Source organism: Theobroma cacao, chromosome 4 (genome assembly GCF_000208745.1).
Source record: "Theobroma cacao cultivar B97-61/B2 chromosome 4, Criollo_cocoa_genome_V2, whole genome shotgun sequence".
Lineage (NCBI taxonomy): Eukaryota > Viridiplantae > Streptophyta > Magnoliopsida > Malvales > Malvaceae > Theobroma > Theobroma cacao.
In genome coordinates, this window is record NC_030853.1 from 12920917 (window position 1) to 12946285 (window position 25369).

At 34.1% G+C, this 25369-nt stretch overlaps 1 long non-coding RNA gene across 2 annotated transcripts; it reads right to left on the reverse strand.

The window, feature by feature from the left end:
- Positions 19631-25369, reverse strand: LOC108661781. 2 transcript variants are annotated; one of them, XR_001927588.1, is made up of 3 exons: positions 25333-25369; positions 24604-24683; positions 19631-19665 (listed from the first exon to the last, which is right to left on the reverse strand). It is a non-coding gene; the product is annotated as an uncharacterized LOC108661781 (long non-coding RNA). The 2 variants fall into 2 exon arrangements; XR_001927587.1 differs by lacking the exon at positions 19631-19665 and adding an exon at positions 24183-24306.

The following is a 25369-nucleotide window of genomic DNA, read 5'->3' on the forward strand; positions in this document are numbered from 1 at the left end:
ACAGACAGTAGATTACTATCACCAACACTTGGTGTATTTATGGGCCACTTGTCATTGTAATTATTATTGTACATTATAACTTTGTAAATTATTGTATGTATAAATTTATTTTACTTCCACGTTACAAAAGATTACTTACACGTGTTTTTATAAATATTGTTTTATATAAAAATACTATATTTTAATCAATATTTTGAATAGTAATATTTGTCAATAAATCCTTTTAAAAACAAAAATATATATAAATAAATAAAATAATTTTTGTCTTTTGATTTACTTGAGCCGGAAACGACTGGTAATTGTTTAAAACGGAATGTTTAACAACGATGCTCACAGGAAAGGCAAGAAACTGATACGTAAGCCTTGCGGGGTTCCGATTGGCATTTCAAGTAATGAGTGTCCATCGAGAGTCGCGGCGGTTGTCATGGGTCCAAGGAAGGTTCCGGGTCGTGACAGTATCCGCCCTCACCGACCTAGTGGTCTCACCACGTCTACCTCGCCTCCTAAGGGTGGATGCCCATTGCCTATTTGTCATCTCATTAGGAGCATCTTGCTCCCCTATCCGTCTTGAGGCGGCTCTTGCCTTAGGCGGTATTCTTACTTAGACAAGATCAAATACTTGTTATTAAACACATTTTACAATTGTAATCATATCTAAGGAAAAAGGTGGTTTCTAAGATAGAGAATCTATGCGGTCCCTCTGTTGTAAAATGTGCAGCGGTTCACATTTCACAACCGAAGTTTCCACATAAAGACTCGACACTCCGCCGGACCAACAAAAAGAAGTGCTAGGACCTAAACAACCTAGGGCTTTGATACCAAGTTTGTTACGACCCAAATTTCGGGCCATGACCGACGCATGGGCCTAATAGGCATAGCCCACTAAGCCCAAGCAAGCCTATTTATATGACCTGTTCATCATTCCATCAAAAACTATTAAAGTCACATTTCATAATTCCAATTCAAAATAATGTTAACCATTGCCAACTCATAGTGGCATTACCAATCAAAATATACATATATTGTCTAAACACAACAAAAGAGATACTTGACTTCCAGCGGAGAGACCCGGGTGAAAGTACAGCTATTGAATGCCGAGATACCTACCAAGAAGATAAATCTACAAGGACACCTCGACCTAGTTACCGACTGCCTCCTGATCTGAAAACATAAAGTTTAAAACAGTGAGTATAAACCCAGTGCGTGAATGAAGGAATGGAACAAGCAAGCGATACGAAAAGTTTAAAGAAATCATGATGCACTTATTTTCAAAAACAATGCAATTTAATTTAGTTCTTATTAAAACCCCTCATTAAAAACCCTTAATTGATTAATCACTTGATGTTGAAGGATCCATGCATAACAAAGAATTTGAGGAGTAAAAACTTTAGTAGCATTCAAGCAAGTCGAGCGAAATGACTGATCCTCACTACAGTGAAAAGGCATTCTCGCTGCAGTGAAATTTAGGCTCAATTCATTAGCTGGCCAAAGGTTTCTCACTAAAACCCCTCATTTCAAATGTAATTAATTAATTCCTTGATGTTGGAAGTCCATGATCAACTATGATGTTAACAAAGTGGAAAATAGGGCTGAAACCAAACAAGGTAGCAAGCATGACAAAATGTTTCTTGCTGTGGCGAGAATGAATTCTCGCTGCAACGAAACCACTTGTAGACATCTCGATGTAGCGAAAATGTATTCCCGCTATAGCAAGTTATAGGACTACAGCCAACTTCCCAACCCGAGAGTTTCTCGCTGCAGTAAGAAGTAGGGCTGGTTCACGCCCCACAACTAGAAAGTTTCTCACTGCAGCGATAATCTATTTTCGCTGTAGCGAGATTTAGAGTAGATGAAAATAAAAGGGTTTTCACATGCCAAAAAGTCCATTCCTACCATATTGAACATCAAATTAAACACATTGACAATAATCAAGTTTCAATAGTCAATGTAATCACATATTAATTCCAAACCTCTCTATATAGTAAATATATATATACATAAGCGGATACACCACCACCGCCTCACCCTGCTCATGTGCAAAACCCACATCGTGCACAAAACTGGAGTCATCATGTGCATCCATGTCACAGCATAAATTACTGGCTATAACCGGCGCATGGGCTTAGTGGGCATAGCCCACTAGGCCTAAGCAAGCCTCTTTATGAGATCCCATTCCTCATTCCATCCATCATCTTTAAAACCATGTGTTGTAATTCTCTACGATGAATGTTTTAGTAATATTTTATAGCAACCAAATATTCATATTTGTGTTATCTCAAAGTATTGTCATTCATTTCCGTCTCATAAAGGCATCATCATCAATCCAACATATACATACTTCATTTATAACATGACTCTTAGTAGTTTACATTACATATACATGTATACATATAAAAGACTCTCAACCGTCAGTGGAGTGACTTTAAGTGAAGGTACCGCTACTGAGATGCCATAGTACCTACCAAAAAGACAAGCATACATGGACACTCAATCTAGGTCCCAACTATCTCTAAATCTGAAAACATGAAGTTTAAAAACGTGAGTATAAAACTTAGTGAGTGAACATAAGAAAGGAACAAGCAATCAATAAGGAGAACTTGGAAATCATGATACACTTGTTTCAAAAACAATGCAACTGGTTTAATTTCTTACTAAAAACCCCTCATTTCAAACTTTAATTAATAGTCTCATAGTGTTGCAAAAACCCATGATCAATCAATGAAGTTAAAGGGGTGAAAAATATGTCAAAATCAAGCAAGGTAGCAAGTATGACAGCAAGTTTCTCGCTGCAGCGAGAAACATTCTTGGTTTTTCATATGTTTCGGTTGTTCAAGTATATCTCTCACTACATAAATCTAATTGACATGATTTTTCAACCATTGGAAAGCTAAGAGGATAGGCTACAATTTTTGTGTTTACCACTTTTCCCAGTTCTGAGCAGAAGGTAGTCCAAATCTTCATTGAAGTCAGAGCACTGAACCAGAATTTTGGAACCACCTGAGAGTTTCTCGCTACAGCGAGAATTCTTTTTTGTTGCAGCGAGAAACAGGGCTGGTTTGTGCCCCCACTACCCGAGAGTTTCTTACTACAGTGAGACTCAGGGTAGATGATAATTAAGGGATTTTCACATGCCACAAAATCCATTCCTACCATATCGCACATCAAAATGAACACATTGACATATATAATCATAATTATAATCATAAACTTTCTATCACATATACATATATAAACATATATAAACACATACATCACCCCACTTCATTCATCGTCATGTGCACTCCCTACTCGTACATTTCAACATCATCATGTTTGTGTGCTCCCCCACATCACGCACATAGGCAATATCATCACCATTGTGTGCTCCCCCACATCGCACACAAAGGCAATATCATCATCATTGTGTGCTCCCCCACATCGCGCGCAACTAATGCCATCATTTGCTCCCCCACATCGCGCACATAGGCAATATCATCATCCACACTCCCGCACCCTATCATCACCAACATGTGCACCCCCACATCGAGCACATGCACGGTTATAATTATCACTCAATATCAACTATCAATGCACAACACACACACACACACACATATATATATATACACCAACATAATGTAGTAGTACATGAATCCATAACAGCCACATGTCACAACATAGAGACAATTTATCAAGGGCTTGTTCCCATACATAATTTAATGAAAAGCCAAGTAAAATCATTTAAATGCTTCATCCCAACACATATGTATTTCTCAAAAACACTTTGATGCAAGTTCACTCACTAGTATTTGTTGAATCTTTAATTAACTCTAACTTCGATTATTGCTTCAAGCGGACATGTGAGGCCTCGTTGGAACCTATCACACACAATATAACCATCAAAAATATAACAGCCCATAATTCTAATTATTAGCCATCTCTAACCACCTAAAATCAACCCTAACTCCATCTCTCACCTTGGTGGGCTTATAGTTGAACTCCTTTTCAAGTGTTTTCAAGCTACTATGGCAAGTCTCTCTTTCTCTCTCTAAAACTTCCAACTAGTGAGAGAAAGTACTAAACAAAGATTTTGGAGGGTTTTAAGGTAAGAGAGTGAAAGAGCACAAAAGGTTCTATGAAAAAGTGCTCAAAAGCATGAAAATTGAAGCTAGAGAGAGAAAGTGATGGAAGCTTTAAAGGAGGCTTCCATGGAAGATGAAAGAACGTGAGATGGGAGGAAGAAGAATAATAAGCTGCTGGAAAAACGAGGAAGTTGCTGGAGAAATGAGATATTTATAGCCTAAGCTTATCTAAACTTCACTTAAATTACGAAAATGCTCTTAACAAGTTGGCTTTGTCTTCCTGTAATCCTTTGTGCAACCTTTTTACTCTTTTGACACTGAGATAAAGTCCATAATAGTCTAGAAATACTCGGGTTCATGAAAACTTAAAAATTTCGACTTGAGATGAAAAATGACCATTTTGCCCCTACTTTGGAAATCATCACTGTTTCTATTTTTCTCGTCATTTTATCCTTATTTTCATCATTTATTTATGTCTTAGGCCTACTTAGTCCTTAATAATGTTTGAAAGCATACTTCTAGGGGTTCACTAAGGAAATGACGAAATTACCCCTAATCCGTGATATCATGTCTACTTCTAGCTACAAGTTTATAAAGATCAAGGTCTCACATTCTCCCCCACTAAAAGAAATTTGGTCCCTGAATTTAAATCGAGCTATAAGGTAGCATACCTTTATATATTAAAGAGGTGCGGATACTTTGTTCGCATCCCTTCTTCGGCTTCCCACATTACCTCCTCACTGGTGTGGTTTCGCCATAACACTTACATTGATGCTACTTCCTTTGAACGGAGCTTTTTGACTTGCTTATCAAGGATAGCCACTGGTTGCTCCTCATAGGTTAAATCATTATTAACAAAGTTAAGTTTCATCTTCTGAATCAATTCCTCCAATTACTTGCATTAGGGTACTATCATCGTTTATTCTCCATCCGTTGCACTAGTGCTTCGTTGAAGTCTAATTTAACTATGATATAACACTTTATTAATCCTTACATCTTAATCATATTAATCCATTAGTATGGCTTAACCATGACATAGATTCCAATTCCTTAATATCCTTTCTTTCTCTTTTGCTCCCGAATTCTTCTTTCTTCACATAGCTCAATTTCTAATGGTAACTCTCATCATCGTGTCATCTATACAACTCATTAAACATGTCAAATTCAAAATTCAAATCACTATAAATAATTCTTCACTTTAATTAATCACATAATCATCTCCATATATATATATATATATATATATATATATATATATATTTGTGTATGTACATACACATTTAAGAATCATCATCCATCACTNATATATATATATATATATATATATATATATATATGTATTTGTGTATGTACATACACATTTAAGAATCATCATCCATCACTATATGTAGGGACCCTTGTCAACTACTTCGAACTAAATTTCCTCTATTCATTCTAATCCATAACCAAAGTTCATTCCCATAGGTCAAGCATAATCCATGAATATTAGAGTATAATCAACTCCAAATTACCCCTTCTAATGTTTAAATCACCATTTACTTCACATCCTACCATAAATTAGTTCTTATGTAATCCACACAGATTCTCATTGTGCATATGCATAACTTCATATAATTTACATGCTTATACTCTTTTCTTATCATTTTCAATTCTATGTATAAACTCTATCATACCATGCATCCTTGCATCACATTGTCATAAACATGTCACAATCACCAATTATCATTTTCATCAAATTACCATCCAACATCTGTGTATGCTTTACTATTTTGTTGATCTTTCCAAAATTTATCTTTACTTGATCATCGCATTTATACAATACCACAATTCTTAAAATTCATCTTCACTTCTTAATTGTCTTTCATACTTCCAACATATATGTTATATTCTTACGTCATCTTGATATTGCTTGGTCCAAATTCTTATTCTTGTATCCTGACTCTAAATCATGGCTTATTACCAAAATCTTTACTCGTACATGCTTACTTGAAATATCCAATCATCATCTCTTTCCCAAGTAGATCTCTACGAATCCTGTTGTGTACTGCTATTTCCTTACTAAGGGTAATATCAATTAACTAGAGCATATTGCCATTATTCACTAAGCATTTAAAGCATAGTTCAATCCTTGCTTACCCTTATCAGGTACTTTACTTTGATAATTACTCAAAATGAAATAAAACATGTGAGGGAAATACTTTTACCATTGTATACTCTACCTCCACAAGTGTATCAAGACCGTAGCATTATCAGGTCTACATAATGGCAAGACAATCATTGTCTTAAACCAACATTTTCGAACATTCTTAGACTTACAGCGTACTTTTGTATTACGCGACATATCAATCACGAGCACCAACATCGCTATATAACTATTAGCTCCTTGAGCTTTAATGTGTTCACATTGTGAGAACTCTTTCGAATTATTTCACCAAAGTATTCACAAAGTGGATACAAGCCCATAACTTATGGTTCAATATCTAAAGCAGTGAACACTGTCCCATCATTAAAGTTCTACCCTCATCTATCAATCATAACTCCCTTGCACATTTACTTATACATTGCTTGATTGCTCACGAGCCTCTCATGGCCATGACATTTCGATCTTTTATGGCAAGTTAACTAATATATTCTCTTATGATTTTCAATACACTTTCGAAACACTTAAACACATCTTTTGGTGGAATTCAGTTGAGGACTTAAACAATCAAAAGCTTACCTTCAAAAACCACTTATAACTTTAACAATCTAATGTATGCTCAATGACATTTCACCTCATCGGTTCCAACGGACATTATTTTCAAATCTCCCAAGGCGTCCTTGTCCTTAATTTGGACCACACAACTATCTTAGTATATTTGCATTGATTATTCTTAAGCTTGTTATGTTCATCATAACAACATCCATATTTCTCCCATTATTTACCTTACTTTTCATTCACTATTTCCTTAGCCTTTAACAAGGCTTAATCTCTTGTCTCATTTACCTACATGCCAATATATAAGGCAATAAAGAAACTTTCTAATTCATTCATATAAATACTTTTCCAAAACCTTAAAACTCCAATTAATGAAGCTTAACATCAAGTCCAAATGACCATAGTTCAGCTTCTCGCCCTTCGCATTTTATTCATACATCCTAGACATGAGGTGCTCCTAGCACGGTGGCGTGGTGGTTGTTGGGGTTTACTTAATCAATGTTATTCATCTACATTTAAGGTTACTACACTGATCATCCTCGACCATTTGATTTTCCTCCAAGGTTACGTCACAATTCCCATAGCCATTTATTTTCTCGTAGGTTTATCATATATAATAGGCCAAGCCAATATTTTCAAATTCATCTCATCCCTCAACACTTGTCACCAATCAATAAATCCCACCTTAGGACATCTTTCCATGTTGTATAATGAATTCATCATGTATGTATAACACCGCACACATAATTATTCACTGCTTCTAGTGTTCCACAATTCCTTAGTATTCACAACTAGTTGTCTTTCTTATCTTATAACTCAAATAATTGAACCACTTCAACTTAGTATCATCATGAATTTTGTCTATCTTGATCAGTCTACTTATGCTCACATCATTACTTCAAAATTCTAAAATTTATTCTTTTCCCATTTTCATAATTATTTCCAATAGCGCATGTTATGTCACTTTAGTATCTTATAATACCACCTATGCAACCCATCAAGCATATTGTGTTCAAATCTCAAATCGCTAAGAACAATTCTTTGTTGCCACCAATGACATGAGTAACTCCACATATACATATACACATTCATTTAAATGTCAACATCCATTACCATATGTAAGAACCTTTTTCTTACTTTCCTCAATTTCGACATGTCTACTCCACATTTCACCCTTTTGTGGTATGCCAAGATCATCTTTTAGGCATATTCCACTACTAACAATTGTATACCTTTAGCATAACATTTTAATGCATACTGAACCCAATAGACTTTTAAATTGATCGTTAAAGCAATTCGTATATCAAACTCAAATATAGAACTCCATATGGCATTTAGACTAGATGCGACATCTTTCAGTCATTTAACTTCAAGCTATCAAATCCATAACTAGTCCTTTAATCCTTTGACCTCACGCACAGCATAACAAAGTTCATGCTCCTCCTTAGAGAAAATTTGTTTGCCAACCTCTCACTTGATGACCATAAATCAATTATAATAGTCACTGAATTTCACCCTTAAGCTAATTGATGTACTTATAACTATAAACCATAATAGTTCAAATCGAACATTGGGATCTTGCAATTACTTAATTGAAATCGAAACCAGCTCCATCTAAGCTGCTATGCACATAGTCGACACTTATACGCTTACAAAATATTTCAAAAGCCCACACCATTTCTATAGGGGCATGACAAGCTCATTTAACATAGTGCACTTACCTTCGTGCACATAAACATCAGTTTACACCTTCCTCAATGCTTAGATCTATACACTCCAAGTAAATTACAACCATCACTATTCATTCCAGTCAAAATGTGCCCCTTATTACCATTACCGTACGTGTTCCTTTATATTGACCTCAATAATGATCCAATTTCTTCCCATTGACAATTATGGGCTTAAATTATAACTCCACTGAATGAATAAGTCATTACGGACCAATTAGTCTAGCTCCAATTTCCTCCATCTTTAATCGAAGGGATTTGTTATTACATTAACCTTTCATTAGGAGCATTTCCTTAAAATCTTTCCAACAACAACTCGTGTCTCGGGTGGTATCTCAAACCCAGACAACGGCACCACTTATGACCTTTGCATAATGTTAGCAATAATGTAGGTTACTAGGAATAGGAGTTCATATAACCTCCTATCTATGAATTATGTTGCAGTCACAAACCATAAACAAGACTCTACATTAACTCCGATAACTCCGCTGACTGACACGAGAATCCCTAGGACTCGACTAAACCTAGGGCTCTAATACCACCTCTGTCACAGTCTAAATTACGGGCTATGACCGGTGCCTAGGCTTAGTGGGCATAGCCCACTAGGCCCAAGCAAGCCTCTTTATGAGATTCGGTTCCTCATTCCATCCATCATTTTTAAAACCATGTGTTGTAATTCTCTATGATGAATGTTTCAATAATATTTTATAGCAACCAAATATTCATATTTGTGTTATCTCAAAGTATTGTCATTCATTGCCGTCTCATAAGAGCATAATCCAATATATACATACTTCATTTATAACATGACTCTTAGTAGTTTACATTACATATACGTGTACACAGACAAAGGACTCTCAACCATTAGCAGAATGACTTTAAGTGAAGGTACCGCTACTAAGATGCCATAATACCTACTAAGAAGATGAGCATACGTGGACACTCAATCTAGGTCCCAACTGCCTCCAAATCTGAAAACATGAAGTTTAAAAATGTGAGTATAAAACTCAGTGAGTGAACATAAGAAAGGAACAAGCAATCGATAAGGAGAACTTGGAAATCATGATCCATTTGTCTCAAAAATAATGCAATTGATTTAATTTCTTACTAAAAACCCCTCATTTCAAACTTTGATTAATAACCTCATAGTGTTGCAAAAACCCATGATCAATCCATGAAGTTAAATGGGTGAAAAATATGTCAAAATCAAGCAAGGTAGCAACCATGATAGCAAGTTTCTCACTGTAGCGACAAACATTGTCTGTTGGCCTATGTTTCAATTTTTCAAGAATGTCTCTCACTACAAAAGTCCAATTGACATGATTTTCTAATCATTAGAAAGCTAAGAGGCTAGGCTACAACTTTTATGTTTACCACTTTGCCCAGTTCTGACTGAAAGGTGGTCAAAATCTTCATCAAAGTGAAAGCACTGCACCAGAATTTTGGAACCACCCGAGAGTTTCTCTCTGCAGCGAGGAATTTCGCTGCAGCGAGAAACAGGGCTGGTTTGTGCCCCCACTACCCGAGAGTTTCTTGCTGTAGTGAGAATGTATTCTCGCTGCAGCGAGATTCAAGGCAGATGACAATTAAGGGATTTTCACATGCCACAAAATCCATTCCTACCATTTCGTACATCAAAATGAACGCATTGACATTAATCATGTTTCTCAATATTCATTTCAATCACATATTATAATCATAAACTTTCTATCATATACATATATAAACATAGATAAACACGTACACCACCCCACTTCATTCATCGTCATGTGCACTCCCTATTTGCACATTTCAATATCATCATGTTTGTGTGCTCCCCCACATCCCCCACATAGGCAATATCATCACCATTGTGTGCTCCCCCACATCGCACACAAAGGCAATATCATCATCATTGTGTGCTCCCCCACATCGCGCGCAACTAATGCCATCATTTGCTCCCCCACATCGCGCACATAGGAAATATCATCATCCACACTCCCGCACCCTATCATCACCAACATGTGCACCCCCACATCGAGCACATGCACGGTTATAATTATCACTCAATATCAACTATCAACGCACAACACACACACACACACACATCTATATATATACACCAACATAATGTAGTAGTACATGAATCCATAACAGCCACATGTCACAACATAGAGACAATTTATCAAGGGCTTGTTCCCATACATAATTTAATGAAAAGCCAAGTAAAATCATTTAAATACTTCATCCCAACACATATGTATTTCTTGAAAACACTTTGATGCAAGTTCACTCACGGGTATTTGTTGAATCTTTAATTGACTCTAACTTCGATTATTGCTTCAAACGAACATGTGAGGCCTCGTTGGAACCATCACACACAATATAACCATCAACAATATAACAGCCCACAATTCTAATTATTAGCCATCTCTAACCACCTAAAATCAACCCTAACTCATCTCTCACCTTGGTGGACTTATAGTTGAACTCCTTTTCAAGAGTTTTCAAGCTACTATGACAAGTCTCTCTTTCTCTCTCTAAAACTTCCAACTAGTGAGAGAAAGTGTTGAACAAAGACTTTTGAGGTTTTTAAGGTGAGAGAGTGAAAGAGCATAAAAGGTTTTATGAAAAAGTGCTCAAAAGCATGAAAATTGAAGCTAGAGAGAGAGAGAGAGAGAGTTGTGGAAGCTTTAAGGGAGGCTTCCAAGGAAGATGAAGAAACGTGAGATAGGAGGAAGAAGAACAAGAAGCTACTGGAAAAATGAGGAAGCTGCTGGAGAAATGAGATATTTATAGCCTAAGCTTATCCAAACTTCACTTAAATTACGAAAATACCCTTAACAAGTTGGCTTTGTCTTCCTTTAATCCTTTATGTAATCTTTTTACTCTTTTGACACTGAGATAAAGTCCATAATAGTCTAGAAATACTCAGGTTCATGAAAACTTAAAAATTTTGACTCGACATGAAAAATGACCATTTTGCCCCTACCTTGGAAATCATCATTGTTTCTATTTCCTTCATCATTTCATCCTTATTTTCATCATTTATTTATGCCTTAGGCCTACTTAGGCCTTAATACTGTTTGAAAGCATACTTCTAGGGGCTCACTAAGAAAATGACGAAATTACCCATAGTCCGTGATATCACGTCTACTTCTAGCTACGAGTCTATAAAGATCAAGGTCTCACAATCCCCCCCACATGATGTACAACTAATTCCGCCGTGTGCATCCCCCACATCATGCATAAACAATATCATCATCCACACTCCCGTACCCTTCATTATCGACATGTGCTTCCCACACATCGCACACACACACGGTTACATTTATTGCATAATATTAACTATCACTACACAACACACACACACACACACACACATATATATATATATATCAACATCCTATAGGAGCACAAGGATTCATCATATTGCACACTCACAACATAAAACGTTTTAATAAAGGCTTGTTCCCATGCATAATCTTTAAGGAAAATCAAATAAGAATCATTCACATGCTTCATCCAAATACCAATACATTTCTTAAAATATTTTAAATACAAGTTCACTTACCTTGGTGGATTTGTAATTGAATTTCTTTTAAAAATTCTTCCAAGCTAATAAGGGAAATCACTCTTTCTCTCTCTACACGTCCAATTAGTGAGTGAATGTACTTAAGAAGGACTTTTGAAGGTTGTTGCGGTGTAAAAGTGGAAGAGCATGAAAAACCCTATGAAGGAGTGGGCAAAAGCATGAAACTTGGACTTTCTATGAGAGATTTTTAGAGGATTCAAGGTTTCCTCCCATGGATTATGAAGAAAACGTGAAAAGGGTTGGGATTAAGAAGGAGAAGTTGTTAGAAGTTGTTGGAGCTTAGATATTTATGCTTCAAGTTAATCCAAATTTTCACTGAATTTACCAAAATGCCCTTAACATGGTGGCTTTGTTTTCCACCCATCCTTTGTGCAACCTTTTTACTCTTTTGACACTGAAACAAAGTCCATAATAGTCTAAAAATACTCTAGTTCACAAAAACTTAAAAATTTAGGCTCAAGGTGCAAAATGACCATTTTGGCCCTACCTTGAAAGTCATCATTATTTCTATTTCCTCCGTCATTTTATCCTTATTTTCATCATTCATTTATGCCTTAGGCCTGCTTAGGCCTTAATATTGTTTGAAAGCATACTTCTAGGGGTTCACTAAGAAAATGATGAAATTACCCCTACTTCGTGATATCACATCTACTTCTAGCTACGAGTCTATAAAGATCAAGGTCTCATAGGACCGACCCTAAACCATTAGGGATCATCCTTGGGCCCTTGGTTTGGAAAAGATAAATGACTTTGAGCAGCCTTTAAATAGGTTTTTCATACACCGTTTACGCATGCCATGTACACTAATTTTAACTCATGTTTCAAGGCATACATGTGTTTGAAAATGAATCATGTCATAGATCAGGTTGAGTTGATTATATTAAACTCAGCATTAATCAAATATTCTACCTATATGCTGTTAGCTTTAAAATTATTACAATTTTGATTATGACAAAATGATCAAATTTGCTTAAACATCATTTGAGTGATCCTTGACAAGTTCTTAAAATGATTTAACTCCCATACATTTGTTCCTACATAGACACAAGTTTGACTCTTGAAGTTATTGAACTATATCTATAAGGTTGTATGACTTAGGTGTATGAGTGCTTACGATTCTCATTCATTAAGTCTGATTTAAAGACTAAAGAAAAATCTAGATGCACTCATTAAGGGGGAGTTTTGAATATCTTATTTAATGATGAAAAAGTAAAAAGAGAGAGGGAAGACTAAGTTAAATAGAGTTTGATAGGTCTTCATGTTTAATTTATGTGTGTGATGCTTAGTTTTGGTTTTGTTAAATATTACGTAAAGAAAACTAGATGCATTGACTAAGGGGGAGCAACTCTTTATGCATAAAGATTTGAAGCATTCATATTGAACATAAACATTGCACTCTTACTCTAGGAGTGCTTTATCATCATCAAAAATAAGAGATAGAAAATGTTGACTCTATATATTTTTCATGATAGCAAAATAATCCCATTCATTGGTGTCTATTTATATTGTTTAAGTGTGTAGGAGAAAGCTTAAATTCATTAATGTATTTGGTATTTGAAAGCAAGTCAAGATGCTTGTTTAGTTGCAAGATGAGTTAATTGATTAAACAAGCAAAGAAGAAAGAGTTTTAATGAAGACAGGTTAGTCTTAGCCGATTAACACAAATCTTTAATCGATTAAAGAAATTATGAGTGCTACACTAAAGACAGACAGAAAAGTCTTAACTGGTTAACACAAGATTTAATCAGTTAAGCGGGTGCTGGATACAAACAGAAGCCTCTTAGTCGATTAACCAAGGGAGTTAGTTAGCTAAAATCCAAAAATGAAGATCCAAAATAAAGGCAGTCAAATTTGTGAAGAACAATTCAAGAAGTCTCAAATGACTAACATATCTCATGATTGTTTAGGGGAGATGGAAGATCAACGTTACCAAGCTAAGAGAAGAATTAATCAAACAAAGAAAAGTTGGTGAAGCTGGTTGCTCTAGAAACAATATGCTCTTAATTAATCAAAGTCTTTCTTAATCGATTAACAGAATAAAGCATATTGCAAGATAGAGAATACTTAATCGACGAAGAAGTATAGTTAGCCAGCTAAAAGCTCACCGTTAGATAATTTGATTACGAGACAGAGAAAACTTAATCGACTAAGAAGTATGGTTAGTCAACTAAAAGCTCACTGTCAAAAATTTGAAATTAAGCAGCAAAGGACAAAATAACGGCAAGAAATGGCTATTTTCTGTCTCCAACGGCCAGAAGTGATTTTGCAAGTATTTAAAGCCTTTCCAACAGTCAAAAATTAGATAGAGAAGTTATCCAAAGAAATTTTTAGATTAGAAGACCAAGAACCTTCTCTTTACACTAGTATTTGACTCTCATCTTTTGAAAAATTATTTGAGCTTAACTTTGTACATCTTAGATCCTCTAGGTGATCAATTGTACTTCATCTTTTCTTTATTTTCTGTTTACTTAGAGTGTGAGAGACACTCTAAGGGGTTGATCAAGCTTGGGTTAGCTTAGTTGTTGTGGTACGTTCTAACTAAGCCTTAGAAAAGTTAGTTTGGGTTTGGTTGATCTTGGGAAAACCGATTGCTAAGGTTNAAAAATTTGAAATTAAGCAGCAAAGGACAAAATAACGGCAAGAAATAGGCTATTTTCTTGTCTCCAACGGCCAGAAGTGATTTTGTCAAGTATTTAAAGCCTTTCCAACAGTCAAAAATTAGATAGAGAAGTTATCCAAAGAAATTTTTAGATTAGAAGACCAAGAACCTTCTCTTTACACTAGTATTTGACTCTCATCTTTTGAAAAATTATTTGAGCTTAACTTTGTACATCTTAGATCCTCTAGGTGATCAATTGTACTTCATCTTTTCTTTATTTTCTGTTTACTTAGAGTGTGAGAGACACTCTAAGGGGTTGATCAAGCTTGGGTTAGCTTAGTTGTTGTGGTACGTTCTAACTAAGCCTTAGAAAAGTTAGTTTTGGGTTTTGGTTGATCTTGGGAAAAACCATTGCTAAAGGTTGTGGCTGAGCCTATGAAAAGCCATTTTGAGTTTTGGTTGATCCCGTGAAAATCCATTGTTAAAGGTTGTGGCTGAGCTTGTGAAATGCCATTGTAAAAGCTTGGTGGAAGCTTGGGAATTCCACTGATTTTAGTAAATTGGTTTGAAAATTCTTGAATGGGAGATTAAGGTAGTGGATATAGGTCAAGGGGACCAAACCACTATAAAATATTGTGTTTTGTCTACCTTATTTTATTTTTTTCTTACACTTAGCACTTAAATCATTCCTCCAGCAAGCTTTAAACTTTTATTTTTCAATTCCTTTAATTAGCTCTTGACTTGAAAGAAATTTTAGTATCATTCCAAAAGTGCTATTCACCCCCCCCCCCTCTAGCACGCTCTTTAAACCAACAAGTGGTATCAGAGCCTAACCCTCATTTTTAAGGCTTAACATCCTTAAAAGATATCCAAATGGCTCTACAAAAATTTTTTCTTGCTGAGGGTCAATCCACAAATAGACCACCTCTATTTGATGGATCAAACTATTTTTGTTAGAGTATTAGAATATTCATTTATGTTAAGGCTTATGACTATGAGATATGGGATGTCATTACCAATGGTCTTTTCATTCCTATGATTACAAATTCAGTAAATGGTGAGAAAACTCCCAAAAATAGAAATATGTGGACAGAAGTTGAAATAAGGAGAGCACAAATTAACTCTAAGGCCATGTACACTCTCATTTGTGCGCTTGATTATAGAGAATACAATAAAGTGTTCAAGTGCAAAAGTGCCAAGAAAATTTGGAAAAAATTAAAAGAGTTATATGGAGAAACAAAAAAGTAGAAGGAATTGGAAGAAAAGTCTTGTGAGAATAAGTGCTTAACAAGCGACTTGGAAAATGTAGACAAGGAATCAAGTGAAGATGAATCTTCAAATTAAATTGAATTATGCCTCATGGCTCTTGAAGAGATAAAGGTAATGTTTTCAGCTTGTGAACTTAATTCATATGCTTTTGATGAATTGCATGATGCTTTTGATGAATTGCATGATGCTTTTGAGGATTTAGCATTTGAGTTTGAGAAAATGAATATGAAGCACAAGAAAATTATTTCCATACTCGATGTTTCAAATGAATTTTTGATAAAAGCAAAAATTGACTTGGAAAAAGAAAATAAAATTTGGAAAAGGATTTTAAAGCTTACCAACTGAAAATTAATATTTTAGAAAAAAAAAATTGAAGATTTATTGAATGAGAAACAAAAGGCTTTCATGAATTCCTCATCTTCCAAAATGACCAAATGCAATTATTGCACATTTTTTAGTTATTATTTATACACTTGTCCGATTAGAAAATGTTTACCTTATAAATTTAGAAAAGTGTGGGTTTCAAAAGGAATTTTGTGTGATGAGACTAATTTTCAAGGATCCAAAGCAATTTGGATACCAAAGATCAAATGAAAAATGTCTCTTGTAGGTGTGCTAAAGCAAGGAGGAACAATTCTTGAAGAATGAATGCTATCTAGTCACACGTAAAGGAAAATGGTGATCTCTATGCTAAAACTTCTTTTTAATGAGAATCTTGATTACTTATTTATCTAATGTTTCATTCATTTGGCTTGGTTTCTAAAGTTGTTTGCTTTTCTAAATTGAAAATTTTGGTTGCCTATTCTTGCTTGAATATTATGTGCATAATTCTTTGAGTTTTATCGATCAATCTTGGCTATGCAACTTGATTTGATATGATACATGCTATAAGTAGCAAAGAAGTATGAATCTAAAGATTGAGTCTGTACTTATATTTGATCTTGAATATATCATCATCCTTATTTTGAGAAAATTGTTTTAATAAGATTGCTTGATTATGGAAATTTGTTTCTATAAAATTTTCTCATGTTTTGTGAAATTGTTTCCATACTACTTCTTTGAGGAAAAATGATTTCTGATCATAATTTTGAAATATAAAAGGTTGGATAATGTGATAGAAATATGAGCATACTTGATGACTTACGCTCACAACTCTTCAAGTAGCCTAAAATAAGAAAAATTGAGTTAAAAAAAATTTGTCCTAGATTTTCTTGTGCCTAACATAAGTTGACCATTTGAACAATCTTGATTTACATTCTAGAACTTGCTTAAATAATTCAAGATAGTTGATAATGAGCTTGAAAATTTTGACTACTTTAATTAGTACTTTTAAATCAAAATGAACTTATATGGGAAAAATGCTACCATCTTTTAAGTTTAGAATGATTTATGAATTGAACAAGTTTGTTTCAGAATAAAAATGCTCATGACTTGTTCCTATTGGATGTGCACGCTTGCTTGTAAGCTTGAATGGTCATAAGGGCATTTTTTAAATATGATTGTGAGATATTTGCAAATGACCCTTGACATGCATAAACATGATGCATTATGCTCATTACACATTTTATAAATCATTTAAAGCATAATTGAACAAAATTATGTGATATTGAGTTCATGATTTTTCACAAAGCATGTCTAATCTTGAATGTTTCAAGTTGAAAAGTTTGAAAAGAAAGATTACATCTTTATCAATTGATTTTCTTGCAAAAATTTTTTATCCTCCTTGATTGAAAATGATTTATTAATTCTTTGTTTTTAATGATATAGCATGGTTGAGCAAACTTGATTTGATATATTTATATAAATTGCACAAATTCGATGTTGCTTGGTATTTCTCTTATGATTGGCGACATTGATTGAAAGGGAATTCTTAAGCATGATTTTGAGTGTGATAATTTGACATTGATGGCATTTTCAAGCAAAGGAACATATCTATTTGCAATGTTTGACATCCTTGAGATTACAATGATTTTAATGATATATAACTTAAACAAGTATACTTTGTGTTGAAAATGCCATTATATCTTATTCTTATTGCAAATGAATGCTTGAATAACCTCAAGGGCATTTTTGTCTATATGCTGAAAAATTATTGAAAATGTTAAATTTGATGCTTAATATGCTTAAACATTGTTTAAACGCTTGTTGTACATTTTATAAGTCATATTCACGCATCATGATGAAAATTGAACATGTTTATGTTAGAGACATGATTCTTCAAATGACATTTCAACTTTTTAGTACTTGTGAACACTGAGCAATAAAAGTCAAAATTTGAGTTCATATGTTTTTCTTGAAGAACCTTTTATCATATATGTCCAAAATGATGTTCTAAACATGGTTGACATGAAATTCTAAATTGCTCTCACAGAAGTCCATGTTTTGATATCATTATACCTTGGAACATTGTATGTTTTGCACCTTTTTCTGGCTTTTCAATATGCAAGAATCAAGCATAATTGACTCCTTAGCATAGCCAGTCGACTACTGTAGAACAAAATGCAAACAATATTGCTGGAATGATAAAAAAAAATGGACCCAAAGGATATGTAGTAGACTCTTGAGTGCTCTAAAGCCAAAATGGATAGGTTTTGAGTTCCAAAATGTCTTTTTACTTCACTTCTTGTCCATTGCAATATTTTTCTCCATGAATTTCCTTTTTCAAAGATGATTCTTGGCTTTCAAAAAAATGCATTACAAAAATTCTCATGATTATTTGGTGTAAGTACATGTTCTTGAAATTGCAAAATTGTTGAAAAAAAAAAAGGGGGGAAACTTTCTTGATTGCTTAAATCTATCTATTCCTAAGCATGATACTCATATTGATATTATTTTTTTTTTGTGTTTAATTGAAAATTTTGAAAAATGAGAAATTGTTCATAAGTCCTCGATTTTATTATTTCTCATGTGCTTACATTGAAAAATCATGTCTTGAGAAATGAAATGTTAATGTGCTGATATTGAAAAATCTTTACAATGAATCTTAAGATCAACTCTTGAAATATGCTTTATGATTGTACTTAAATGATTGTTTCATTATTGATTATTTAATTCTAGTTTTGAAATTGATCATGATGAACTTGTTGAACTTCATGAAAATAAATTTTGGTTCATCTATTATATTGGTCAAAACACATGCTTGTATGATTTTTCTTTATGCTTGACCTTAAGGTTTGAAGTCTTAAACTTGACTTGAGCTATGCTTTTGATTATGAATCTAATTGTCAAGTTTGATCATGGCATATATTGTGAGTTGACATGGTTGAAATTTATTTTGAATATGCATTTAAATGTTAACTACGTCTTTGTCACAACCTAAATTTTAGGCTATGACCGGTGCATGGGCCCAATAGGCATAGCCCATTAAGCCCAAGCAAGCCTATTTATACAATCCCGATCATTAATCCCAACCATCATTTCTAAAACCACATCTTGTAATTCTCAACTAAAAATATTTTAGTAAGGTTTTATAGTGACCCAATACTCACCATTTTATTATATCAAAATAATGTCACCCGTTTGCCAACTCATAGTAGCATCAATAATCAAATATACATATTTGGCTCATAACATGGATCCTAGCGGATTACATTACATATACGTGTTCACAGGTAACAGACTCTTGACCGTCAGCGGAGTGACTGTGAGTGAAGGTACAGCTACTGAGATGTCATAGTACCTACCAAGAGGGCGAGCATACATGGACAACTCAATCTAGGTCCCAACTACCTCCAAATCTGAAAACATGAAGTTTAAAAACGTGAGTATAAAACTCAGTGAGTGAACATAAGAAGGGAACAAGCAATCGATAAGGAGAACTTGAAAATCATGATGCACTTGTTTCAAAAATAATGCAATTGATTTAATTTCTTACTAAAAAAACCCCTCATTTCAAACTTTGATTAATAACCTCATAGTGTTGCAAAAATCCATGATCAATCCATGAAGTTAAATGGGTGAAAAATATGTCAAAATCAAGCAATGTAGCAAGCAAGACAGCAAGTTTCTCGCTGCAGCGAGAAACAGTTTCAGTTTGCATATATTTCAGTTTTTCTAGTATATCTCCTACTACAGAAGTTTAATTGACCTGATTTTTATACCGTTAGAAAGATAAGAGGAAGGGGTACAACTTTGATGTTTATCACTTTTCCCAGTTCAGAATGGAACGTAGTCCAAATCTTTGTCAAATTGGAAACACTGCACCAAAATGTTTGGGACCACCAGAGAGTTTCTCGCTGCAGCGAGATTTGTTTTCGCTGCAGGGAAATTTCCTTGCTGCAGAGAGAATTCTTTTTTGCTGCAGCAAGAAACAGGGCTGGTTTGTGCCCCCAACACCCAAGAGTTTCTCGCTGTAGTGAGATTCAGGGCATATGACAATTAAGGGATTTTCACATGCCACAAAATCCATTCCTACCATATTGCACATCAAAGTGAACACATTGGCAATAGTCAAGTTTCTCATTATTCATTTCAATCACATATTATATTCATAAACTTCCTATCACATATACATATATAAACATATATAAACACGTACACCACCCCACTTCATTCATTGTCATAGTCGGGTCATCATCATAGGCTTATGAGCACTCCTTACTCGCACATGGCCAGGTCGTCATCGGCTTATGCGCACTCCCTACTCGTACATAGCCGGGTCATCATTAGCTCATGTGCACTCCCACATCGCACATAGCTAGGTCGTCATTATCACACAACATTATTCATCAATACACAACACATATTCATATATATACATACCAACATAATATAAGAGCACATGGATTCATCTTTTTACACATTTCACATTTTCACAACATCAAAACATTTTATCAAGGGCTTGTTCCCATGCATAATTTAATGAAAACCAAGTAAAATCATTTAAATGCTTCATCCCAACACATATATATTTCCCAAAAATACTTTGATGCAAGTTCACTCACCGATCTTGTTGATTCTTTAATCGATTCTAACTTCGATTATTGCTTCAAACAAACATGTGAGGCCTCGTTGAAACCTATCACACACACAGCATCACTACCAACCCAATTTGCATAAATACATTTCTAAAAGCTATTTCCTAAATCAAGCTCTACTTGTTATTCCTAACTAGCTCCCAATTACCATTAAGTGGGTATTTGTTTACTCAACTCTAGTCACTCTAAAAATGATTAACAATCTCAACAATAGATTAACTCACCACTCTAATCATCAACCATTATCAATAACTTGAAAATTAAACCTAATTCATTACTCACCTTGGTGGGTTTTATAGTTGAATTCCTTTTCAAAAGCTTCCAAGCTATTGTGGAAAATCTCCCTCTCTCTCTCCACCCATCCAACTAGTGAGAAAATATACCAAGGAAAGACCTTTAAGGGCTTTTAAGGTGTAGAAGAGAAAGAGTATCAAAAACACAATGAAAAGGTGTAGAAAAACACAGGGTTTAGGGTTACCATGGGAGGCTTCCATGGAAGATGAATAAAACATGAAATGGAGAGAAAAGAGGGGAGGAAGAAGAAGAGTTGCTAGAAGCTACTGGAAATTTGCTGGAGCTTTAGATATTTATATCTAAAGCTTATCCATTTCTCACATAAATTACCAAAATGCCCTCCATAAGCTAACTTTGTCTTCTTCTTTCCTTTGGTTCAACTTTTTACTCTTTAGACACTGAGACAAAGTCCATAATGGTCTAGAAGTCCTCGAGTTCACGAAAACATAAAAATTTGGACCCGAGATGCAAAATGACCATTTTACCGCTACCGTGGAAATTATCATTATTTTTATCTTCTTCATTTATTTACCATCATAAACATCATTCATTCATTCCTTAGGCCTATTTAGACCTTAATAGCATCAAAAAAACCCACTCGTAGGAGCTCACCAAGAGAAATTACGAAATTACCCCTAGTCCGCATTATCGCATTTACTTCTAGTTATGTGCCTATAGAGATCGAGATTTCATAGGTTCACTTTTGAATTACCCTTTTTAACTCAGTAATTAACATCAATTGGTATCTGTAAACTTTATTAGCTATCATATCAAAATACGGGGTACTATAGTCTTCTTTGAGCCTTAACGTTTACATGATCTAAAGATTTGGTGTGCATCCAACTTTAGCTTATAGGTCACCATAAACAACTTGAAATGTCAAATAAAATATGGCTTATAGCTTTAGCTAGCAATGAATGCCTAATGTGCTTTGATTAAATATCTCTTTCTTGAATCTTGATAATTGGTAGTCATTGATGATTGAATGTTCAATTTGAATATATTCATGAGTTTAGTGCTTTACTTTCAATATTCTATAACAATTTATATCACTCATGAATCATGAATTATTGAGAGATTGCATGTACCTTGAACTTCAATGGTTACATATTTTTTGAATTCGTATATGTCTATATGTTTGTGAAAGTTGGAATCATGATTAATGAAGGTAACCATTTTATTTTTTGGTAATCATGTTAGTGATTACTTGATCACAATATTCTCTTACATGATTGAAATTAGTGCAAAATGCTTGGTCATGCTTCATTAATAATGATATTCCTTTTATGAAAGTTCTCCTTGAATTGACAATTTTATATATAATTTGGAGAATACATCTTGCAATGCTAGCTTCAAAATGACTTGGATGAATGACTGCTTGAAAATAATTTGGAAGAATACTCACTAAAAATGCTTAATGACGATAATTTTTTAATTTCTCCTTGAGTTGCTATTTTCATATATGAATTAGGAAATTTCCTGGAAATGCTTGAGTGATACTTCTTGGCTAATTGATATTGAGAATGAATAATGAATGTTTGATGATGATTGATAATACTTGATGATAATTGAGAATGATACTTGAAGACTAACGATACCTTAGACATGCCTAGGAACCACTTTGCAAATATTTCTTGAAAATATGAGTATTTGATGCATATGTTGAACATCTATTCAAATGCTCATTCTTCTTTAGTTCCATGAATACTTGAGTATTAGAGAAATAAATTGAATATCCATTTGAATGCTCATTTATTCTAGGTCTTCATGGATGCTTAGTTTTGGTTTTGTTGAATATTACGTAAAGAAAACTAGATGCATTGACAAAAGGGGAGCAACTCATTACGCATAAAGATTTGAAGCATTCATATTGAACATAGACATTGCACTCTTAATCTAAAAGTATTTTGTCATCATCAAAAATGTCACGACTCGGAACTCCCATCGAGCCGGTGACAACCACTGCGACATCCCGATAGACATTCTTTACCCGAAATGTCAATCGAAACCTCGCAAGGCTTAACATCAGTTTTTCTCGCTTCCCCTATGAGTATTAGTCACTAAAATTATGTTTTGAGAGATTATAAACATTTTCCAAATCAAAACAATAGAAAAACAATTTTTTTCTCATAGGGGCATTTTGGTCATTTTTCTTCAAAAATCTCGAAATCTGCTAAAAATGTAGTATGCAAGTACAAAATACATAATTCATAATCAAAAATAAGTTTAAACATCTAAAACCTTCATTTAAAATGAAATTATTATTATTAAAATAAAATAAAAATATTGAATAAAATACTCAATTTTCTCATAAAACAATATTTTTAAAACATTGAGAAAATAATTTTTACAACATAAAAGCAAAATAAATTCCTACATACAGTAGTACAGATAACTAGAGTATGAAATTTAATTTACAATGACATGTGGACCCCCAAATGACAAAAATGAACGAAGGTTGCAAACCTACAGTTTTTGAGGAAGTAAAGCCAATTGTAGCCTTTGACGATATCAGCTATCTACAGTCTATACTGAGCCTAAAATGGGTGGAAATGAGGATGATGAGATTATATAATCCCAGTGAGTAAACAGATACCATCTAAAATATCTAAAGCCGAGTAAATTGAGACAGATAAAATAGTTTAATATACTGTGATTCATCACTTTTCAACTCATTTCAATCAAATAAAATTAATTCATATAAATCGAGTAATCAACATAGCTTATGAATTTCTTAAAACTTTGGCTCGTGTCACAAATCATTTTCATACCCAATTATCAAGGCTACCTTGATCGAAGGCTATCCGAACCGAGTCCGTCAAGGCTGTTAAAAAGTTATGTATGCATAAATCATGTTTTTATTTTAAAAACATAGTCGTTCCTTGGCGTTAGCGAAGTTCATCATCACGATGTGGTTTGGCGTGAAGTGAACTCTAAAGTTAACCTCGGGAGTTACCCTACTCGCCTCTCCAATGGAGGTAAAATATATCGGGATTTCGTGCCCCTCTAATAGGCTGATCCACAGAAAACCCACCCCTTGCAGCAGGTTAAATCCACCATACAACAAAATTTTGACAGCATGACATGACTAAGATAATACTATCCAACCTGTAAATGTAAAACAGAACAATTCATACAGTTCACCAAAAACACAACCCAACCAGTCATGCCAACACATTAACATAAGCCATCAATTCAAATCATAAATTTACAACACATCAGGAGTCTCCAATTACTCTATTTTCAAAATCATCATTAAATTTCAAGACAATTTATAAAATATTTTTATTTAAACACATTTTGTTTATAAACATAAAGGTTTACCATTTAAACCCATTTTCCATAAAATCATAAAATCGGATAAAAATCACTTTAGATAACTAAGACGATAGTAAGGTTACTCACAGTATCAGGAGTAAAAATACTCATAGTCCTAGTCTTCAAGTACAATCTCTGTGCTTTTACCAATGTAATTTGCTCACCACCTATCCACAATGTACAATACATAATTCACCACATTAATGCTTGACCATTATAAAATCAATTTAGGCTCGGTGTATATACATGATATGATATGCAACTTATCCGACTACCGCTTAAATACGGTGTTGACCTAATTCGGCCTATTACCCGATTAAATGACAATTGTGTCCGATTTGGCTCCAAATTGCTCCATTTCATTTCTAATATTTCAATTCACTAAATACAATTCCAATAATCTAAAATTCAGCCTAACAACCCTCACAATTCTACTTGAAAATTTTGGCCATTGTGGTGCACTATCACTAAAAATTTTTCCATTCCATTTTCTCACCATAAATCATCATTTCATCAATTTTTCAACCAATTCACTTGATCACAAAATCAATTCATTACTTCTACACTTCACATAGGATTCGGCCATTGAAGGATCATGGGGAAAATGGATTCTTTTCTTGTTGTTTTGTTTTTAAACATACTTAACTAACTCTAAACACCAACATAACTCAAAATCAAACAATTCCAACATCATTTCTCTCACCAAACCCATTCGGCCAGCCATGATTTCCCTATGAAAACATACAATCCAACCATGAAAATTAAGGAGAAATGCATGGGTAAGGTCAATCACTAACAAAATCAAAGAAATTTTACCTTTGCTTGATCAAATCCTTGAATTCCAACACTTTCT